Genomic DNA, 7032 nt, shown 5'->3' with positions numbered 1-7032 from the left:
CAGGAATCACCCATGTTGTCCAACTGAGCAAATTGGGGGTTAATAATCTTGCTCAAGGAAAAAAAAAAACGAAAGTGCCTGAAGCGGGGCCCGAACCTGGGTCATCCGGATCACAGTGCACTGCCTTAACCACTCGGCCACTTCGCCCCCCATATTATATATACACATATATATATAATATAATAAAAAAATTTTACGCGAACTGATTTACAAGACAAACATTTTTTTTTCCCCAAAACCAACAATATTCATTTGACTGTTTCTCTCTCAGCCAATGACTCCGGCAAGGGAAAGGACAAAACCAAGTAATCTCATTCCAAGACAAGGACATAAAGAAACTTGGAAAACAATATAAGGGATAGAGGACACAGCATGACCTCTTGCCACCATGGGAAGTCAAAGACCCCACCAGTCTATTGTTTATAAAATGTTGATTATAAATTTACAAAATAAATTTACATCCATTTGTCACTCTCTCATATAAGGACAGGGAAAAAAAGCATGTAATCTTATTCCAAAACAAAGATAGAAAGCTACCTGAAAAAGGAATACAGACGACATAGGGGGGTGAAGAAAGCAATAATGACCTTGCCCACAATGGAAGGTCAATGACCCCACACCCAGGGTAGAAAAATGAGAACTCAGTCAAGCATTCACCATCAAATTACAAAAGCAACGGATAAAACAAATTCTTAAAAAAGTCATTACAGTACTTTATTTTCTTTATTGTGCTCCAACGTCAGTTTAAATATACAATGGATTTCTATTTATTTGCCAATTCAAAAATATTATTAGGTTTTGAATATTATTGCAGAACATATAATATAGCAATGACTATCCCACACAAATCTTTGGGCCTCTTTTTCGCTCACGAAGTGCCCGAATTCGCGTCAAAATATGGGACGAAGCCGTTTTCATATATGCTATTTTAAAAAATTAATTTCGACGCTGTTTATCTATGAATATGACTGAAAGTTGGCACACTGTTAGAAAAAAGGTCATTTTAGATTATGTCAAGCGAAAAACTCGTGCGATTACCAGAAGACCGTTAAAAATAGATTTTTACTCTTTGGAGTAAAATATTTCTAAAACTACCGGGCGTGGAGGCGTGGAGTTTTGTCGCTGACAAGGTAATACATGAACTTTTCTTCTTTTTGGTTGTAAAATTTCATATGAATATGACGAGTACTTTTCCCATATTTTACAAAACACCATCCTAATTTGCTCTTCAAGTTTCAATCTTTTAATCCACTTATTACGCAAGATACAACCAAAGGTCGAAAAAAAAAAAATGCCGAAAAAGCGTCCCATATTTTCGCGTTTTTTTCCTCTTTGCGGGTCATCCAAATAAATGACACCTTTAAAACTGTATAACTTGTTTATTTATGAATGGATTTTCAAAATTCAAAAACATTTTTACTCAGTGGAGATAGGGCTTGGATTTTAGACAAAAATTTTCTTCAAAAAGATAAAAAAAAACATTTTTCATAGTCATTGCTATATAATAATGGTAACAGAAGTAATACTACTACTACTAGTAGTAATACTACAACTAGTACAATTTTTTCACAAACATTTCGGGCAAAAGTAAAAATGTTTAACACATGTATTAGTCTAATGAAAAGAAAAGGATTACAAAGGTATATAAAATCAAGCATTATTGGAAAAGAATGAATAAAAAGTCTGACTGCTTTCTTTTCGTTTCAGGTTCGCCATTCCCAAAAATTGGGTTATAGTGGACTCCGTGTGTCGACAAGTGCTTTCTGCTCAGCATCAAGATGGGAACCTGAAATGTCTGTCTTCACAATCCTGTAAAAGAAATACCAAGATTAAGTTAATACATAGAGCAAATAGTACATTATTGACCTACCACCTCTGGCGTCTATCGTGTCACTGGGAATTTTAATTTTAATATTTTAATATGTTTGAAAACAAAGAAAACTTAAGCCCCATTTCCTCAAATACGCAAGTCATTCATTTTACAGGTCAAAATAATTTTTTTTAAAAGTTTTTCTTTGACTTCAACTTCAAATGCCAATAGTGCCTGAACCTTATGATGAATTCCAAAATGGTTTGGCATATTTATGTGGAAATCTATTCTTTAAAAAAAATAGAGTTGTGGATCACCGTTGCTCCGTACAGCAAATGTTAAATATTTATCATCGAGCACAAAATTACTGGCAAACCTAAAAATTCTAAAACTATTTATTTACAAACTCTACAAGTAACACGCAAATATTTTAAAAACTAAATGTAATTCTATCACCTGTGGAATCAAACTATGTATGCTCAGAAAATCTGCTGTACTGTAATGTTCGGGCAATTATTGGCCTTCGCCAAAAAAAGAAAAAAAAATAAGAACTGTATTTCCTACACCAGTATACAAAAAACACACATATATGTTTTCTCTACACGGGAAATTCCATTGAGTGCTACAAGCGCTGCACCTAACCATCAACTTCTTGTAGATACCGCTAGCTATAACCAATAAAAATGGACAAACTTAGCCCATAATATTTTACATTTCTGGGAATGTTTGTTTTTTCTTTTATGCCATATAATTTATTAATTTTTTTATTTAATTTGTTGCCAGCGTGTGTATTTTGTACATACATAGGGAATAGGTACATGCTTCTGTAAAAAAACGTTTGATTGGTCATTCTGCTGATTTGTGCAGATTGCCTTTTACCACAATGAAATGACAATTGGCTTGTAAAAATAACATGTAGACTATAATATTAATATATTCATTTAGCTAAGGTTAATAAAACATTTCCTCCCAGATCTTAATAATTGAGGAATAAATCAATATGGGTGAACTCATTTAATTCTATCTATCTCATCATAAGAACACTTTGTCACTACGTTGTGTGGCCTTGAGCAAGTCACCTCAGCCCTAGCTCAGTTTGTGGTGCTGTGTTGCGGCAATGGCTGGGTTATTTCAGTCTCCCTTTAGAATAGACTCCAAAGACAAATTTTCCCTAGAGGTGAATAAAGAGAATCTATATTTTTAAAATTTGTTACGCTATAGTCAAAGACAAAAACCTTCAGGATTTTCTAATTTTGTATGAACTATCCTAAAAGGCAACCTATCCATAGCATAGAAGGACATGCTCACAATAGTATTCATTTCATTTCCCTCAAATTTAATGGATCTTCCTCTTTTATTAATTGTCATTGCCCATTCATTCAATAAAACAAAATTAATCAACATAATAAAGACAAAGCTTTTGATTCAAATGAAGTGATGGTTTTTGTTCAGTTATTTATTATCTCTGAAGTTAAAAGTCTTAAAACTCAACCATGTAAGCTTTTGTACAGTCTGGTTATTTGAAAAAAAACTTCTCTTGATATCAGTTCTTGCACCAACAATTTGGACAAACTTTTGACTTCATTACTGGCTCACCAGACAGGCATTCCTTACATACCTTATGAGCAAATGAAGTCACTTGATATGTGCTCTATTCCCTTTGTCTTATTACATTCCTCATAGTCATAGATTTGTGTCTTAACTTTGCAATATGAAATATGATTTTGTGCCCTTTGTCTATTGTTATGTGCATAGATCTACAATCTTTTCACTCTCTATTCAACTTCCTTTCAACTGGCAATGCAATGACCTTAAAGTGTAATGAACGGCACAAACGTTGCTAATCTCACTTTTTACCCCCAAAAAATTGCTTGATTTGGACCTATTAAATTTCCTGAGAGTGAGATCTGCTTTTATTTTTATATAGCGCATGCAATATCCACCCAAAGCACTCTACAAGATGTCCCAAGCCAACAGAAACATTAACATTAACATGTAGGAAGAGATATCATGCCTACATAAATATTGTTTTAAACATACAATCAATACACTTACATTTACATGGTCAATGATTGAGCTAGTTTCTCCAATTGTTGATTGTTCAACTAGAGCCGTTGCTGCCTGCAGTCATTGCGTTTGTTCCTATCTTTAAGACATGAGTAATGGTCTGTTTTTTTCTCTGCCCCATGTCCAAGCTTTAACGTTGGAACCCAATCAGGATCAGTTTCATCAAGCAGTGATGCTGGCCTTCCTGTAAAGGCAAAAAAATTGATTGTTGAAATATATTACGTCATTTCTTGCCTATTACAATCTGGTCCTGGTCCTTGTGTGGCTATGTGGTCTAGTGGTATGACACTCGATTTTGGATCGGAAGGTCATGGGTTCGAGCCTCGCGCTCGACGCATAGTTGAGTCCTTGGAAAAGGCTCTTTATTCACATTCTCTCACCGTACTCAGGTGTAAAATGAATACCTGGCCGTTTACAGCGTTTTCTTTGTCCGAAAAATTGTAGTGTCGCCTAAAAGGCGTCATGTCCCGTTCTACATGTTAAATGTTGCTGTTGACCAGGGACCCCTTGTAAAGCGCTTTGAGCACATTTAGTGGATATTGCGCTATAATATAAAGCTCAATTTTTAAATTATTTTTTTTTTACAATCCTTAAGCTTTCCGTTAAATTTACATCAAGCTTTGTCAAATTAGAACAAGGGTAGAACAATTATATAGTGCAATTTCCATGAAATGAAAATTTGTTCAAAGCGCTTTGCAAGGGGTTTATAGCCAACACTTCTTCACTAGAGGAATTCAAGCGTCGATTGAAGACATTCTTATTCCGACAGGCTTTCTTTTGATTATATGTATAATTAGCGTTGTTCGTGTACTGTGTTAGGGCTTCATGATTAAGTTAATCTATGTTTTGCGCCCAGAGCCCTCCTGATGAAGGGATGTTTGGCGCACTATAAATCTATACCATTATTATTATTATCAACAGCAAGACTTTACATGCAGGTCGAGACATGACGCTTGTTAGGCGATATTACATTTTTTCCGGAAAGAGACAATGCTGTTTAACAGGCCTGCATCTGCCCCCTGAATAACTTGCCTGATAATCCTCGAGCTGAAGCTTTTTTCAATAACATGAGCAAAAATCCCCATTTCCCAGAATATTTTCTTAGAATTTTTACCAATTCAATAGGCTGTTAAACAAAATGAAAAAGTATTTTAATTAATTTTTTGTTCCGGCAGAGCGAAATTGCCAGAAATGCCGGCAAATTTACAGGCCTATGTTAAAAGCCAGTTACCCAATTTATGCCTGAGTATGGTGAGAGAATGTGAATAAAGTTCCTTTCCCAATGACTCAACTGCTCAGAACGGGTCTGGAACCCTAATCCTTCCAAAATGACGGTGATAACTATACCACATAGCTGCAATTAAAGTATCGGGATCCCAAAGGACAATTTTTTTTAATTGAAATTTTTTTATTATTATTATTGTCATATTTGGGAAAAATTCCATATGAAGGCCCTAATTCAATGACTATACGAAACATTATAACTAATCCTCACCTTGAGTTAAAATTAGTTTCTAACTATGAAAATTATGAAAAGTCATTTTAGTGGATTGATAGAGGTCGATTGTTTCTTTCTTTGGATTAAAATTTAAAATAATAATAATTATAATATTAATTTTGTCAGTAAAAAAATAACCATTACTATCATTATAAACTGACACTGGCAATCACTAAGCAGCGTATTAAACTTCTGTCAAAAACTAGCATTTACATGTCCAACAGCGGTGTAGAAAAGCAGTTTGTTCGTGTTACTTTACAATACACCACCAACGGAGGAACGGAAAAAAAAAAACTTAAGAAAAACGCAACCTTACTTTTAATATTTCTTCAAATGGACAACATGTTTTTAAAATGCACAATAAAATAATCTTGACAAAGCATAAGTTATAAACTGGAACATTATAATTCTAAAATGAATGATCAGAACAACAGTGAAAGACTTCCTAATCTCATAAAAGCTTGAAAACGAAAGTAGCCCTATCACTATCGGTAATGAGGCATTTGGTTTTGATTTAGAGTATGTTGCACGAGAAATGCATGAAATATTCATGGTCCTATCTGATAACTAAACACAACAAATAAAAGATCATCCATCCGGACCGTGTATGGACCATAAAATTAAAATGATTCCTTCTAGACCGCCTACAGACTACAGATTACATCCGAGTCTGAGATGAGTCAGATGATTTCTCCAAATTCGGAGTTTCGCATAGAAAAGTCACATCGGTGAAAAATCTCTCCGTAGATTTTTTTAGACCACCGAGTTTGAAATTTTTGATTTGATTTCTCTTCCATGAAAAAGAATAAAACACATATTTACTAAATCATAAACTTGCAACGTCAGAAATTAAGGCAAGGACCTTGGTCGGTTGCCGCCAACTCCGTGACATGCTATGGCCCACAATGGCTACATGATGATGTTGGAGCGAAGTAAACTTGCTTTGTTCACAATAATTAAAATTAATTCATATCGTATATATAATATTTAAGATTTTAATTTATCCATCAATTCTTACCTTTAACAGAATGATCATTGCAAACTCGGTGGCTGCAAGTTAGATTTGGGCCATCGCCAAATCCCTTTCTTCTGATCGCTGCAACTGTCTCCGCTGGGTTAAATTTATTATTATTTTTGGGTCCTTCGTCTTCCTAATGGATGGTAACCTGAACATTTTGACTCCATACTCCATCTCGACCCTGTCTTCTAGTGCATCCGATGATTATGCAGTTATTTGGCACGTTTCACGTTTTAAAAATTGGACTCGAGCTTGTTTCACATCAATGTTTACAAGCCAGCCAAGTTCTTTTGCCATCCAGGGTTGCCAGATTATTTTTCAACAAAATGCCAGGGGAAGACTCAAAAAATGCCAAAACACTCAAAAAAATGCCAAAGTCTGTTGACTCCCACCCCCACTAAGAAAACTACTCACTTTTGATAGACAATTTACTATCATATCCTGGTGGCTTGCGTGTTTTCTTTTCTTTTTTTTTTCTTTTTTTTTTTGAATTATACTAAATTTCCTGTTGGGGTAATTTTTTTATTAAGAAAAGGTGTCATTTGAAGTATAATATACTAGAAAAGAAAATGCCAAATGAAAATGCCAAATGCCAAATGATTTTTCTAATGCCAAACGGTTTTCAAAAATGCCAGATTT

General features: G+C 34.5%; 1 long non-coding RNA gene across 2 annotated transcripts; it reads right to left on the bottom strand.

Annotated features, from left to right (window-relative positions):
• Positions 1–692: 692 nt before the first annotated feature.
• On the bottom strand, positions 693–6692 carry LOC144958183 (uncharacterized). 2 transcript variants are annotated; one of them, XR_013642379.1, is made up of 3 exons: positions 6394–6692; positions 3866–4061; positions 693–1809 (listed from the first exon to the last, which is right to left on the bottom strand). It is a non-coding gene; the product is annotated as an uncharacterized LOC144958183 (long non-coding RNA). The 2 variants fall into 2 exon arrangements; XR_013642380.1 differs by lacking the exon at positions 6394–6692 and adding an exon at positions 6198–6323.
• Positions 6693–7032: the final 340 nt, after the last annotated feature.

The sequence above is a fragment of the Berghia stephanieae genome, chromosome 1 (genome assembly GCF_034508935.2).
Source record: "Berghia stephanieae isolate SIO BIC M18660-M18661 chromosome 1, UCSD_Bste_1.3, whole genome shotgun sequence".
Taxonomy (NCBI): domain Eukaryota; kingdom Metazoa; phylum Mollusca; class Gastropoda; order Nudibranchia; family Aeolidiidae; genus Berghia; species Berghia stephanieae.
Note: the sequence above shows the minus strand (reverse complement) of the source record. Positions and strands in the feature narration are given on the sequence as shown.